Source organism: Lutra lutra, chromosome 5, assembly GCF_902655055.1.
Source record: "Lutra lutra chromosome 5, mLutLut1.2, whole genome shotgun sequence".
NCBI lineage: Eukaryota > Metazoa > Chordata > Mammalia > Carnivora > Mustelidae > Lutra > Lutra lutra.
Genome location: NC_062282.1, coordinates 145,972,164 through 145,988,741, shown reverse-complemented (window position 1 = coordinate 145,988,741; position 16,578 = coordinate 145,972,164). Strand labels below are relative to the sequence as shown.

The window sequence follows — 16,578 nt, the reverse complement described above, 5'->3', positions numbered from 1 at the left end:
ATTTCTGGTACTTTTATATTTTCTTGAATATCTCTCTGCTTCTTAGTCATTTGTTAATCTTCTAAGGGTAGGGATTGCATTTAACTCAGTGCACAAAGAACATGGTGCTGAATAAACACCAAAGGTATATTGCTCTGGTAATCAGAATAATAGTTAAATGTAACTGGTTTTATTACTACTCTTTCCCTTTACTTATGGTAAAAAATACTTGGCCCAGTGAGAGGCCAAAGGAGAGCATGATCTCTAAAGTTCCTTTTCCTTATGACACACCTCTAACAGTAGGACATGAATATGTCTGTAATTTTGAACTACTGATTCTGAAGCCAACTATAGTTGTGAAGGCAACAGGAAAATCTGTGGAGCATAGTCCTCTGGGCAAATTAACTCCTTTAGCCTTCAGGATCACTAGTGACCCTGCTCTCTCCATCACATCAGATCATCTCTGAGATGTCAGGGATCAATTACCGATTCCCATTTGCTTGAGAAATAGGGTGGAGACTAACCCTAAATTTAAACAGCAGTGTATACTTTTCATTTCTGTGAAAATACCAAGTTTGACATTTCTTTCTAGTTCCCATCTCATTTTCCAGGTGCCTTTGCCCCATGACAAGCACGTGCTATTAAACTCTGGCTGAGGTCTTCCCCAGATGTGGCTGTAGGAGTCACTGGTTAAGGAACTCCTTTATAGGTGTTCAGCAAGTGCCCTGAGAGTTGGTGTCATGGAAGTGGTTTACTTAGATGCTGCCCCAGGAAATCAGAGGCTGCTGTTTAACCTGCAGGAAGCCTAATACGCCAATAGTGGCTACAAAATGAGAGCAGTCTGGGTGTTGTTCATTCCACACATTGCCATTAGGAAGAAGACAAACCAGCTGTAGATCATGCAGAGTTGGAGCAACAGAACAACCAATTTTACTCTTTCCTACCATTTCTTTAACAATCAAGTTTAGCACTTAGGAAGTCACAAAGCAGTGCCATATCTAACAGCTGTCACATATTAAAATCATTTAAATAGATTGAACTCTACTTCATAAGCAAAAATAAGACAGACCTCATGCAAGGATTTATCTAAAAGAGAGGGACCTAAGGAGGAATCTAAACAAAGGAGAGCAGAGTGGAGGTGCAGAGAAGGAATGACCTCTGATTTTGTCCGGACTGTGACTCTACCACCCCTGATCCCCTAGGGGCTGTTTTCTCCAGGTTATGTAGGTCATTATTATGTCAAGCAGTAAGGTGGCTGTTGATTGTTTAACTGTTGTATTCTGAGATACATTTTTATTTTTTGCACGTATGCACTCATAAATGCAGACATATTCCCTTCTCTAATTATACTATTGTCCTGGACAGTTTCACTTCTGAGATGAGAAATACTAAGGGGGGAAAGGAGGAGGAGGAAGGGAAAACAGCATGAAATATCAACATTCCTTTTTGCTGTAGTCCAGTGGGAACTCCAATTCTCTTGGGGAAGACAGATTCATGTTGATGGAACCAACTACATTTATATCTACATTTGGAGATGTGAGAACAGACAGAGACAGGAGAGGAAGAGGAGAAAAAAGAGCTCAGCTCTACTGAAAACATACCATGTAATTTTTAGAACAGAAAGAGTGATGGATAAGTGGGGAAAAATCATATTTTTGAGGGAAATGAAATTATTCCACCATTCCATTAACAAAACTGAGTTGAGCTCCCACATATGTGGTGGGCATGCGCACACACATATGCACACACACAGAGTAAGGGACTGCCAGTCACTCTTTGGTGCATTTATCTCACTATTGAGAATCAAAATCTTTACCTTGAATGGGACTTCAATGTCTAAATTCTACACAAAAACAGAAATAACTGTTTTGTGAAATTAGACATTCTCATAGCAAGTTTTCTAGTCCACTTACAAATTCCCCATGAGAGCTAGGGATTTGAAACTCAGTTGGCTTGAGAGAGGGGCTGTACCTTTCCTTGATCCTTGTTCTGAGCTTGTGGGCAATCATGAAGTTCTCATTTTATGTGATCTCATGGGTGAGAAAATTGCACACCTGCTTGGCTCACACTGACCTACATTTTGAAGTCTAAATACATAACAGATGTACCAGAGGATTCCATTCTGGGAGGACTTTACTTACAGATTCAGGCAGTTAACACATCCCCCACAGTCCTAATCCTATCGCTATGCTGTAATGATGGTGTAGATTGGAAAAGTTGGCATTGTGTATTCCTCAAGGACATGAATCCACTATTTTCCCCACATACTTGTTAGATATGCTCAATAAAACATACAGCCCGTACATTTAAAATATGAGACAGTTTTGTACATTCTGTTGGAAATGTAATATAGTTAAACATTTCAAATGACAGCAACAGTGGACAGGTAACATTCCATTTGCAAATCTTTCTAGAGCCTATCAAGGTCACCATATCTGTCAGATCACTCTTGAAACCTACTTCCTCTGGAGAATTTCCCTCAACTAATTGGAGAGTGATGCTGAAGACCCGAGAGATGGAAATCCCACAGAGGCTGTCCTCACAGCCTCTCCGAGCACCTTTGTTTGGCTCTACAGAACCAAAGTGCTTCATTTTTTCCTTCTGTTTTTTTTCCCAAAGTAGTTATTCTGTTCCATTGCTCTTACTTGAGGCAGATTTCATGTACCAGAGTTTCTCAAACTTCACTTAGTTGTATAATCCAATAAAAAGTTGACCAGATGCAAGTATAAATTCTCCTCCTAGGTTTGAAGTTTCCTGAAATGGATTCACTTTTATACTCAGTCATTTATTTGAGAGGGAAATGTTATATTATTACTGTATATGTGAAATTCTTATTTTTTAATAAATAGAAGATTCACATCCAGGTCCATCAATGAAAAGAAAACGATGTAGTTGAATTCAGCTGGAGTCATTTGCCAGGTAGTTTAAGGACTGATTTTCCATTGCCAGGAAAGGATCCTGAGAAGCAAGTGGTCCAGAGATGCTAAGGACTTTAGAGTACCATGGTGAGATTTGCCCCTGATGTAAGGAAAAAAAATTAAAAAGACCTAGATATTCTTCAAAAGAATAAAAATTAAAAAGGGATAATTTTGTCCTTTTTCTCCACTGATGTGCCAATAACACGGACTAGAATCATCTAAGGTTCCATCACTGTGTGTGTCTCACATCTGGGGATACCCTGTTTTATTGCCAGATAGTATTAAAGTGATCTACAAAGCAGACAATATGATGTAAAGTTTAGTAAATTAAAAAAAAAAGCCCTCTAATCAGTGATTATAATTCAAATTCATGGTTACTTTTTTGGCTTAATGCTTAAGAGTGCCTATGTGGGAGTTTCCTGGGGACTGGTAGTGCTTTGTATCTCAGTGTGGTTGGTCGTAACATGAGCGTCTTTACTTTGTGAAAACAAATCTAGCTGTACTTTTAATATATGTGTGTTTCTTTTTTAAAAGATTTTAAATTTATTTTTGAGTGGGAGCATGCATGCACAAGTGGGGTGAGGGGCAGAGGGAGAAGCAGGCTCCCCATGGAGCAGGGAGCCAGATACAGGACTCGATCCCCAGACACCAGGATCATGACCTGAGCTGAAGACTTCTCCTTCTTCCTTTCACCCCTGCTAGTGCTTGCATGTGCACTCTTTCTCTCTCTCTCAAATAAATGAATAAAATCCTAAGTAAAAAACATTGCCACCCAGGCTCAGTGCGTTGAGACTCTGCCTTCAGCTAGGGTCATGATCTCAGGGATCTGGGATTGAGCCCCTCATCAGGCTCTCTGCTCAGCAGGGAGTCTTCTCCCCGCCCCTCTCTGCCTGCCTCTGCCTACTTGTGATCTCTCTCTCTGTCAAATTAATACAATCTTTAAAACAAAAAACAAAAAACATTGTCCTAATGCAACTCTGTGTTCGGTGACATCAGATGGTTACCTCGAACTGGCCATCTGGTGGGTATATTCACACCAGGAAAATCAGTGGACATTATAACTCAGGGTTTCTTTTATCCCTATAAGGCCACTCATTAAACATTTATAGCACAGAACTGCTAAACCCAGTGTTTCCACAATGGCTTCAGGATCAAAAATATTTGTAATTCCTGTAGCTAAGAAAGGACTGATACCAAGAATATGCAAAGATTCCTATAAATCAGTAGGAAAAAGATATATACACAAAAATTGAAAAATGGGAGATTTGAGCATTACAGAAGGAGATCTCTAAGTAACCAAAAGACATAAAATCAGTTTTTCCTCATTAGTAATTAGGAAAAGGTAAATCAAAATCACAGCGAGATACAAATGGGAACCCATGAGAGGGAGTAACTATATTTTTTTAAATGACAAATCCAAATGTTGGTGAAGAAGTGAAACAATTAGAGATTTCATACCCTTCTGGTAGAAATAGAAATAGAAATTTGTGCAAATATTTTTTAAAACCCCATGGTATTATTTCCTAAAGCTGAACATATGAATACTCTATGTCCTCTCAGTTCCTTTCCTAGGTATGTCCTCCACAGGAATACATACATAAGCTCATCACAGAATTCTTCACAGCAACATGAGTCCTCATAACTCAAAACTGAAAACCAAATGTCTGTCAACAGAAACATAGATAAATAACCATAATGACATGTAACAATGGGGAAGATTGAACTGTAGCTGCGTACAAATCATGGGTGAATTGTATGAAAATAAAACTGAGAAAAAGAGGAGCCCTGATGGCTCCATCAGTTAAGTGTTTGACCCTTGGTTTTGGCTCAGGACGTGATCTCAGGGTTGTGAGATTGAACCCCCTGTCGAGATGATGCTGGGCGTGGAAACTGCTTCAGATTCTCTCTCTCTGCCCTTCCTCCCTCTCTCTGTTTCTCTCTTCCTCTCTCTCTCTCTCTCTTTCTCTCACAGACACAAACACACGTACACACAATTGTAGTTACTATGGAATTACCACTATGGGAAATCTAGTCTAGGATGTTAGAAGTCAGGATAATGGTTACCTTATTGAGGTTACTAACTGGGAGGGGCCACTCAGAAAACTCCTGGGTGCTACAAAGATTCTGTTTCTTTAACTGAATTCTGGTTACATGGCTGTACTTTGTGAAACACTGTTACCGACTGCAGGATCTAAGTTTGGGGCATATTTTCTCTCTGTAAAAAGGGGAGATAAGCAAATGTTGAAGAGATGTTAAGGCTATCTGAGATTTTCTCCTTGAGATGAACAGAAGGAATGAGAGAAAGTTGAAAGTAACCATACCTAAAGATTTGTGCACACTCCTATATGTATATTATACTTCAATAAGAAGTTAAACTATAAAATATTAAGAAATGTATTTGCACACCTGAAAAAAAAAAGGCATACAGATGGTATATACTTCTAGGTGGGCAGATGCATGAATTGAAACAAGGTCACTAAGGAATCTGTCCAATGACCCAGGTCTGTCTTTATCCTGAGTCAAGTTCCCCAGTAGTTTATGGCTTCTCCAACTGGAGTATGCAGTCATTGTTTAAGTTTGGCCTGAGTGGTTTCTCAGTTCTCTAAGAATAGAGAGAGCTTTCCCAGGAGTCTACAGCAATTTTACCTTTGTATGTCACTGGTCAGAAGTTGTTCAGTTACCACCAAGGAAGTTCCTAATTTCCGTTCAGGGAACAGGCTTGCCTGGGTGCAAATTCTTCAAACCTCATGCTATTTAACAGTGTGGAGAAGATATAATAGATGTAGAAACCTCATTCCTAACACCCAGTACACTCTGGTACTCATAGCCGGACACTCTTTAACTTGTGTTCTATATGTAAGCCCATTTTTTAAGCCTGGCAAATTTTCATCAGAGATCTCATCAAAATTTATATGGTGATATAGGCATTAATTCTTGATCCCTTGAGGGACACCTGGGTGGTTCCATTGGTTAAGCTTCTTTCTTGGGCTCATGTCATGATCCCAGGGCCCTGGGATCGAGCCCCCCCATCGGGTCATGATCTCAGTGTCCTGGGATCAAGTCCCTCATCAGGCTCCTTGCCCAATGAGGAGCCCGCTTCTCCCTCTGCCTGCCACTCCCTCTGCCTGCCACTCCCTCTGCTTGTGTTCTTTCTCTGACAATAAATAAATAAAATCCTAAAAAAAAAAATTCTAGGGGCAGCTGGGTAGCTCAGCGGGTTAAGCCTTTGTCTTTGGCTCAGGTCATGGTCTCGGGGTCCTGGGATCAAGCCCAGCATCGGGTTCTCTGCTCAGCGGGGAGCCTGCTTCCCCTTCTCTCTCTACCTGCCTCTCTGCCTACTTGTGATCTCTCTCTCTCTCTCTCTCTCTGCCAAATAAGTAAATAAAAAATCTTAAAAAAAAACAAAAGAACATTGTTGACCCCTTAGGAATCAACTTGCAATCAGCTTGCAACTTGTCCTGAATGAAATTCATAATACTTAAACCTTCACAGATCAGCTTCAGTTCTCAATACAGTAGCCTAATTACCATACAAGGAAAATAATTCATAATAAAGTAATGATTCTTTGTTAAAATATGTAGGAGTAACTACACTAGTTGACATAATGATGGAGCTAGATACTTGCCAACATTTTGTAATGAAGAGAGGTTTTATTTAGGAGAAGGAAAATACTGATCAATGGGCATTTTGACATGATATTTTAACATGAAGCCCAATAAGAACATGACTGCCAGCTATGATTGTCAGATGGATAGAGGTAAATTAAGTTACTCTGGCAACTTAAACACCATGGACAGCAATGTTATGAATGAAGAGATCTTTGAAATGGTGAATAGCTCTTGAGAAATTTCCAAACAAAACAAATTCTAATCTTCTCCCTGAATTACCGAGAAGTAGCATTTCTGAAAAATATGTTTTAATATACATTAAAACTTAAAAAAAATCTTTCTGCTTATATGCAAAGTAGAGTTAGGTTCAAGTTGTATAAAATTATATGAACAGATTTTTCTTTGGTATTCTTTTGGGAAATTTTCACATCACGGAACACGCAGGCCATTTCTTCATTGTGCAGGATTACCTTAATACTGGAAGATGTCTGGACACTGTCCCAGAGCTCCACCCATTAGATGCCAGCAATTACTCAGAAACATTCTGACAAGTGAAATTGCAACCACCCTCAAATTTCTAAAACACACCTAGAGCCATTAGCAGCAGTGTTATAAAAAACTGTTAAAATTGGATAAACATGGATCCTTAAGTTAGAGATCTGGTTTTAAATCCTTACCCTATCCCTCATGCTTGTGGGGGACTTAAGGACATTAATGCAAAGGGGGTGCCTGGGTGGCTCAGTGGGTTAAGCCTCTACCTTCAGCTCAGGTCATGATCTCAGGGTCCTGGGATCAAGTCCTGCAGCAGGCTCTATGCTAGGCAGGGAGCCTGCTTCCTCCTTTCTCGATCTCGATCTCTCTCTCTCTCTGCCTGCTTCTCTGCCTACTTGTTATCTCTCTCTGTCAAATAAATAAAATCTTTAAAAAAAAAAAAGAATGTTAATTCAAGGCCTTAGTTTTCTCTTTTGCAAAAGAGAAATCATATTGTAGCCTTGGTTTTAGGATTGATGAACTTACAAAGGCATAGAATAGATGCTCTCCAGAAGTTATTTTATTCGTCTTTCAGTTCATTTAGTCTCTTGTTTCTTTTCCCCTTTATTTTCCCCCAGATTACTTGCTCTGGCATCTTTATTTGCTAAGAAGCTTTTACCAAGAGGGGAAAGCATAAATCAAAAGTAGAGTGCAATCCAATGTAGAGGACTTCAGCAACCATATGGAAAAACTATGAAAGGAGATAATTAATGATCCTTTCTTTCTTAAAAGGGGATAGTTGAAGTTTGGTCATTGCTATACCTATGTATTAACTCGTGAGTTCTTAAAATTTGTAAAATAAACTAAAATCTTTATCTATACCAGCTTGAATTTCATCCTCTACTTAGATCAAAGACACAGACCATATAAATAACCCCTTTCCACAAGACAGGTAGAAAACTTCATTATGGAAGATTTTTTTCAAAATGACAATGCCAAGTAAATTCCCTAAGTTAACCACTCAGTCCCTGCAGTGATTGCATTCAGTTGTGTGTGTGTGTGTGGTGTGTCTTTGTGCATGTGTGTAGTGAATTCACCAAGGGGCCCCTTAACTCCCTTTTCTCTTGTTAGAAAGTCACAGATTTCAAGGGGGAACTACAACAGCATTTTTTTTTCCATTGGTTGATTAGAAAATCCTGATGGATTGGCTAAAAATTACTAGGGATTATTCCTTGGGAATTTTAGAAATACTTCGTTGATGTTTTCCAACTGTGAAACTGTCTTTTCTTTCCTGTAGTTGAGGTTAGTCTCTGACATGGATGTCTGCGTGTCTTAGGTGGTTTGAAGGATGTGAGTATAATATACTTAGAGGTCACCAAACTGGCAACCCCCATACCACCAGTTGCCCTAAATGTAAGCAGTCACTGCATTAGAAATTTTGTATTTGTTTTGCTATTATTTTTATTTATGGTTAGATGTTCTCCCAATAAGTAAATTCCTATAAGTAAAGTATAATAAACCTATTTTATACACACACACACACACACACACACACACACACACACACTAAATATATTCAGTGCAATACATCCGTATTTTAGAAGGCGTTACCTTTTTTTTTTTTTTTAAGTACGTTCCATACCCAGCATGGAACCCAACACAGGGCTTGAATTCACAACCCGGAGATCAAAAATTGGATGCTTAACTGACTGAGCCATCCAGGCACCCCAGAAGGAGTTAAATTTGTAAAGATGAAAGTATTAGTACAATAAAATTAATCCTTAAGTATTTTTGTATTCTAAAATGAAGGTGCCATATTGAATACTGATATATTATTCCTCAATAATTCATAGGTGCTCAATTTGAAATAAAATTCAGTCTTGGAGTAAAATCCTAGGTGTTTGATTACACAGCCTAGTTTTTTTTTACACTTAGGGTTTATTTTGTTTTATGTGAAATATACAAATCTTAAAATATTAAAAACATGTTGAATATATAAGAGATGCATATATAATAAAAGGTATTACAAACAGGCTCACTAAAGAAACAACAGATTTATGGGCTTTTTAAAATGATTTTTATTATTTATTTGTCAGAAAGAGAGAGAGCATGAGCATGAGTGGAGGGTGGGGCAGAGAGAGAAGCAGGCTCTGCACTGAGCAAAGAGCCAGATATGGGACTTGATCCCAGGACTCTGGCATCATGAGCTGAAGGACTATGCTTAACCAGCTGAGCCACCCAGCTGTCCCCAGATTTGTGGTTTAGAGAAATATGATTAAATAAAGAAGTGTAAGGGCTTTATACAAAAATATATTCTTGAAAGACACAAAATATATCCTAAACTGACTAAAGGAAACAATAATATTTTCATTGATGGGAAAACTGACCATCTTAAAGATACCATTATTCCAGTCAACACTTCTAACAAGTGTTGGGAGACATTAACAAATTTATTATAAATTTATAAAGAAGTATAAATGTGCAAAAATAGTCAAGGATACGTTAAAAACTGGGAAGGAGAGATTGATTTCCAGATATCAACACCTTTTTTTTTTTTTAAACCTGGGTCGTCAGAATTGGGCTCTACAAAAGCAGAAAAAGTCAAATAGATCAATGGTTCAGAGCATTGAGAACCATAACTGTGTGAATCATGAAATCCTGGAATATAACAGTGGTGGTAGACAGTTCTTTTCTTTCAGAAGCTGCAATGTGTGTTACACCTTTTTTGCCTTCCCCACCACCCCATTTCAGATGGGAAATCCACTGTCCACACCATCCTCAATCCCCTGTAAACAGGGCAAAGTTTTTAGCATTGTAGCTCTTGAAAAGAATGAACTAGAAAAGTTTAGCAGTTTGAACAGTTAGAAACACAGTGTTGCCATGAAAAGAAAATCCAGTGGCATGATAATGTACACATTTGGATAGAATTTACATGATACTTTTTAAATTTTCAAGCTCTATTGAACATACTTGTATGTGTGCATATGTCTAAAAATTATTAAATTGCTCTAGAAGTTTTTGTACACAGTTTATTACTTGGATGCCTCTTAGAGGGTAGAAGAGAATGGGATGGAAAGAGGGAAGAATCTCCTTATCTACCATACTCTCTTTCTTCTCTAGAATGACATTTGAAGAATTTGAGAAAACCTATCTTTTTATTTTGAGCAGAATGCACAGAGGTAAACATTTTTTTTTGTTTTTTGTTTATTTATTTATTTAGGATTTTATTTATTTGCCAGAGAGAGAGAGAGCACAGAGGGAGAGAAGATGGGTAAGCAGATTCCCTGTTGAGCCTCAATCCCAGGCTCTGGGATCATGACCTGAGCCGAAGGCAGCTGCTTAACCAACTGAGCCACCCAGGCGCCCCATTACCTGTTTTTAAATGTTCATGTTTTGTTTTTTAATATCTAAAATATAAAAGCTGCCATGATGAGTACTTTTTTAAAAAACTGTTTTAGTGATGGGTATTTTTGATTAATACAGTAAAAACATTAAATTTAGTTTTACTTATGAAATAAGCCATAGAGAACCTGGTGAGTTTCATTGGATATATTAGTGCCAACCATGCAGACACTGACATGTAGAGCCAATTACAGGTCACTCTGTTGGTGAAAATGTGGACATTCTGACTGAGAGCCATAATTAGGCAAAGCTCTTGCTGAACTATAATTCTGTCCTAGGTGTCTAGAGAATGTATGCCTGGAATCAAAAGGGGTAATCTTACGATAGTAAGTCATTTATTCTCTTACCATAAATTACAGAATTGACCTCCAAATCTGTTATTTCTCTGCAGAAACTATAGTAGGTGGTACTTTTTAAAAGTCATATTCTGTGAAGTAGTAAATTTTAGGCTCCCTACTACCAGCCATCATAATTTTTCAAAACATAAAACTCTCCTCACTAATGCGATTGGACTTACCCAAAGTTAAAAGATATATTTACTTGTTGAAAAATTTATATAATTGCTTCTGTGCCAGAATATAACATGCACTGATGGGTGTAAAAGTATTGGCATTTGGATTTAGGCATATAAGAATTTCTCTTTATTAGATATTTCTAATAAAGTAAAGGGGGAAAAAAAAAACAGCTTCCTAGAGGAGAAAGTTTTATTTTGGAGGCTTCTGGCAGTTGTAGATTTCAAGAACGTTTACCATGTAAATCTTCTATGCATATGAGACTTCCTTTGTCAAGTATAGAAGGTCTCTGCACACGTCAGATCTAAAGTTTGCTTTGTAAAATGATCGTGTTTCTTGACCTGTCATATTAAGTGAATGTCAGGGATTTCTGAGTTCTCAACTAAGCTATTGCTTATTTTATCAGGAGCATTAGAGTGAGATACGGAAGGAGGCAGGGGACTGGGGAGACTCCCCTTATGAGGTTACTCAATAACTAATCAAAATATTAAGAACATATCTTATACTTCTGTATCTCTTAGAGAGAGGAGATGCAGTTGGAAGCACTTTAAAAAATGTCTACATAGTAGGGGCGCCTGGGTGGCTCAGTAGGTTAAGCCTCTGCCTTCAGCTCAGGTCATGATCCCAGGGTCCTGGGATCGAGCCCCGCATCTGGCTCTCTGCTCAGCAGGGAGCCTGCTTCCTCCTCTCTCTCTTTGCCTGCCTCTACGCCTACTTGTGATCTCTGTCTGTCAAATAAATAAATAAATAAAATTTAAAAAAATGTTCACATACTTAAGTTTCACAACCATTCTCTGAGATTTTACAAATGAGGAAAGAGAGTGACCAGGAAGCATAGTAACTCGTCCATGATCCCACAGCTAGGAAGCGGGAGAACTGGGATTTGTATTCAGCCATCCTAAATCCTGAGTCTTATTCTTGGTTGCTAGATGACATTTCTGCACAAAAATAAATTCAAGGTTGTAAAAAGATATGATAGAAATCAATCAAACAAACAAACATGGGGACTGGTTGTGTTTTTTCTATCACCTTTGTTTTAGTTAGAGGAGTTGGAAATCTATTTTAAGACTTCTATTTCTTGGGGTGCCTGAGTGGTTCAGTTGATTAAGCCTCTGCCTTCAGCTCAGGTCATGATCCCAAGGTCTTGGGATAGAGCCCCGCATCGGGCTTTCTGCTCACAAGAGAGACTGCTTTCTCCTCTCTCTCTGCCTGCCTCTCTGCCTACTTTTGATCTCTCTGCCAAATAAATAAATAAATAAACCTTTAAAAAAAAAAGACTTCTATTTCTAACCAAAATTGGTGTTTCTCTCTCTCATTGCCTTAGTACATGTGCCAGAAATCACCTAGTAATACAAACTGAAAAACTTTGACCCTACATTCCTACCACTTTCTTACTTCCCCCTTCTAATCACTGACCAAACCCTGTGTTTGATGCGTGTGCCTTTCAAACAGCTTTCATTTCCTGAACACCTAGGGCCACAGACTGTGCAAGTTCCTTTTTCTCTGATGTATTTATTTCCACAGATGACGTTGGTATTATCATCCCTGCCTAAGTCCATAGTTTCATTAGTTTGCTTAAATAACTATTCTAAGAATTCGCTGAGCTGAGATGACATCTGGGTCCTTATCGAAAGCCCATGTTTCTGCAGCTACAGCATACGGTATTAATTCTCAGATAACCACAACAGTATAACCTAGTTTTTCAATCTCAGTTCCATACCCCTGTGTCATAAATTCATTATTACCTCATCTCCATGTATCTATAAAATCTTAACAAGTTTTCCTTTTCTCATTGTTGAGGAAATTCTCTTACTTTCAGCCATTCAAATTCTGCTGACAGATTATTACCTAAAGGACAACTTTGATCATGTTACACATCTGCAAAAGAGCATCCTCACTTTCTAGAAGATGCATTTTCCTATATTCATGAGACCTTTCACATGTCCACCTACTTCACTAGCTCCTTACTTAGCCAGATTACCTATTCCTCCCAGTTCCCATATACTCTCTCTCTCTGTTCCAGTGAAATTAAACTATGGGCGGATCTCTGAAATGCATGTCATTGCTCCACATTTATCTACGTGGGTTTATTCCTAACCCCTTTCTTGTGGTTGTCCTTGAATTTTTTTTTCTTAAACAATTAACTCAAGTGTTACTGTTTCATGGAATCTTCTCCACGTTACTGTTCCCCTTATCCCAGTCTGAGTTACCTATCACTCTCCTTGGTATGTAATTTTCTTTTTTTTTTTTTTAAGATTTTATTTATGTATTTGACAGACAGATCACAAGTGGGCAGAGAGGCAGGCAGAGAGAGAGGAAGGGAAGCAGGCTCCCCGCCGAGCAGAGAGCCCGATGTGGGGCTCAATCCCAGGACCCCAAGATCATGACCTGAGCCGAAGGCAGAGGCCTTAACCCACTGAGCCACCCAGGCACCCCGGTATGTAATTTTCTAAAAGGACTACATCATAATTGTTTGTTTTTCTTCTGTTTAGGTAGGATTGCAACATAGGAAATTTCAGGATAGAGTTTTAAAGACAATGACATTATCCGAGTCTTCAGATTTTAATGAAAGAACCAACAGCTTCATTTCTGAGTGGGGTTAACTTAAATTATTATGTGGGGTCGTGGGATGGGTCATACCCTCACAATTCCAATTTGATAGCATGTAGTTAAGCCAATAAATATTTCCTAAATAGGTCTGTAAATGAACACTGCTATGAAAGAAGAGTATATTATCCTTTGTTTCACTGGGAAAATAAACTCTTTTTAACCAATGAAGATTGGCATTTACCCACAGTGTGAGTAAACAATGATTTTTGCCTTGTGTAAAGAAATATTATACATGCCTCAGAACAGCAAATGTATTTATGTGGTGCATTCGTCTGAATACCAAACTCATAAGGTTAAATTAACCTGGTTTCGTGATGATAGGGAATTATTGTCTGTCATTTACTCAATGGGTACTCACTGAATGTCTTAGGTAGAGAACGAAAGGGATGGAGAGCACAATCATGGGCACATTATGAGATGTGACCTCCCTGGGGCGTTGTCTAGCAGATGAAGAGTAGATTTACCAAGAGTAAGTCGTGGACAATGAAAAGACAACAACAGGAAGCAGTTTGAATATGCAGGTCCTTTTATGCTAACCTTAGAAGATTTGAAATGATCTTGAAAGTATTGTAATCCTTTGGAAAGTTTTAAATAAGGAATGTCATAAAAGGATTGTAACTTTAGGACTATCCCTCTGGCACCATCATAAAGTTTAGATTGGAGGAGATTGGTTACATGTGGTGGCTGCAAGGTAAACTGATGGTGGGAAGAAAAGATTAGAGGCTGGTCAAGTAGCCTGGAGAGGAGTCATGTAGGATCCGTGGCATTGGATAAGGAGTGATGAGGAATTAACACAATGAGATTGTTTCTACAGGATAGTGATAATTGTATTAGTTTCTTATTGCTGCTGTAACAAATTGCCACAGACTTAATGAATTAAAATAACACAAACTTATTCTGAAATCTATTTCATTTGGCTCAACTCAAAGTGAGAGAGAGCTGTGTTCCTCCGGAGGCTGTCAGGGAGAATCCATTTCCTTCACTTTTCTGGTTTCTAGATACTTCTAAATTCTTATGGCCCCTCCCTCCATCTTTAAAGCAGTAGTGTAGCATCTTCAAAACCCTCTTTCTCAGACCTCTGCTTTATGACCCTGCCTATCTCTTACAAGCACCTTGTGACTGCACTGTAGGTACCAGAATAATTTTCTCATCTCGAAATCCTTACCTAAATCACATCTGCAGAATCTTTTTTTGCCAAGTCGGGTAGCAATTCCATAGGTTCCATGGGTCCAGGTGTGGACAGTGTGGAGAGGGGGACATTGTCCTGTGAACCACAAAGATAAAGAAGGGACAGTTGAGTTTTGGATTGACTGTTCATTTATTTGTCTCTGAAGTATGAGTAATTGTTGATGCCTTTCTCTGAAACACAAAGTAAAGAGGTTTGAGGGGAGAACAAATGAATTTATCTGTGAACTCAAATTTTGAATGTGGGCTAACTCAGTGTGGGACAGTATAACAAGTAGAAAGTTGGCATAGATATTGAAAGCTTAAAAAGAGAGACTTGGCAGGACATATTGATTACAGACTCAGCAATAGATACATAAGGGGTAGGAGTGCTACTTCAGGTCATTAAAGAGTGACTCGTTCTGGACTAACCCTTCCTCCTGTAAACAGCTATAAAACTTGACAGATAACATAGGGCAGTGGTTTCTAGGCATTGGGCAAATATTGAAGAGATACTTGAATTTCCCCAGTTCCATAAAACGTATTGATTTTGAGATCCAAGAAAGTGAACACTAAGCAAGATAAGCAGAAAGAAAAATACATCTAGATACACCAGAGAATATGCTGAAGAAATATTGTTAAAATGTCTTGTACCTGTATTTATAAATACCATTCTGACAAAAATGTAGGAATTCTGGGTCGGAGAGGACACCAATTATTTACTTAGAAAGTGTCTTAGTATAGGTTCTCCACAGCCTTTTCCTCCTAAAATGGTATAGATGAGGGGTGTCTCTAACAGTATATAGGAACTCCAGAAATAGGAATTTGGAGCCACAGACAAGCGTCCTCCTTCTGGAGAGGAAGAGTGACCTTTGTTCTAGATGTTAAACAAATCCTGTTTGAATGGGGGAGGGGAAGTCCCTAGGTTCATTACACTTAGAAATGCAAGCAACTGGCTCAGAGGGTTAAGCCTCTGCCTTCAGCTCAGGTCATGATCTCAGGGTCCTGGGATCGAGCCCCACATCCTGCTCTCTGCTCAGCGGGGAGCCTGCTTCCCCCTCTCTCTCTGCCCGCCTTTCTGCCTACTTGTGGTCTGTCTGTCAAATAAATAAATAAAATCTTTTTTTTTTAAGATTTTATTTATTTATTTGACAGACAGAGATCACAGGTAGGCAGAGAGGCGGGCAGAGAGAGGAAAGGAAGCAGGCTCCCTGCTGAGCAGAGAGCCTGATGCAGGACTCGATCCCAGGACTCTGGGACCATGACCTGAGCCGAAGGCAGAGGCTTTAACCCACTGAGCCACCCAGGTGCCCCTAAATAAAATCTTTAAAAAAAATAATAACTACCAAGGATTGTTTGCCCTTCGCTAATGCTTTAGCTCAGCTTGCCAGCAGCATTTCTCAGAGAGCCTTGACCATGCCAACACATGAAGAAATTGTTTCCCCACAACTTTATGGCAATACATTTGATCATGGAGATGAAACTGACAAGTTTCTTCAAAACTATAACTTAAAATTTACACATACACCTCCCAAAAGAAATCTGAATAGGTCTATACTTTGAAAAATTAAGAGTCATTCTCATTCCTATGAAGGAAACTGGGAGGTTTAAGTGGTGAATTCTGCCCACATTTAAGAAAAAAAAAATATGCCAATTTACATCAACTCAGAATATGAAGGAGGAGGAAACAATTTCTAACTTAACTACTGAGGCTGGCATAACCTGACACCAGAACCAGATAAAGACATGCAAGGGGAAAGAAAAAAAAAGTTGTTCATCAATATCTTTCATAAATATAGAAGTAAAAATTCTCCTCAAACTATTAGGAAGTTTAAATTAGCACCATATTAAAAAAAACTGTTTTGATATTAATGATATTCATGAGCATTTACCCCACAGTTCTCAAATCAGTCA

The 16,578-nt window shown here is 38.6% G+C and overlaps 1 long non-coding RNA gene across 1 annotated transcript in view; it reads left to right on the top strand.

The window, feature by feature from the left end:
• LOC125100578 (uncharacterized) overlaps window positions 1-4,654 on the top strand; it is a 106,893-nt gene extending 102,239 nt beyond the window's left edge. Inside the window, exon 5 of the long non-coding RNA XR_007127601.1 lies at window positions 4,470-4,654. This is a non-coding gene — a long non-coding RNA (uncharacterized LOC125100578). The remainder of the gene's footprint in view (window positions 1-4,469) is intronic.
• Window positions 4,655-16,578: the final 11,924 nt, after the last annotated feature.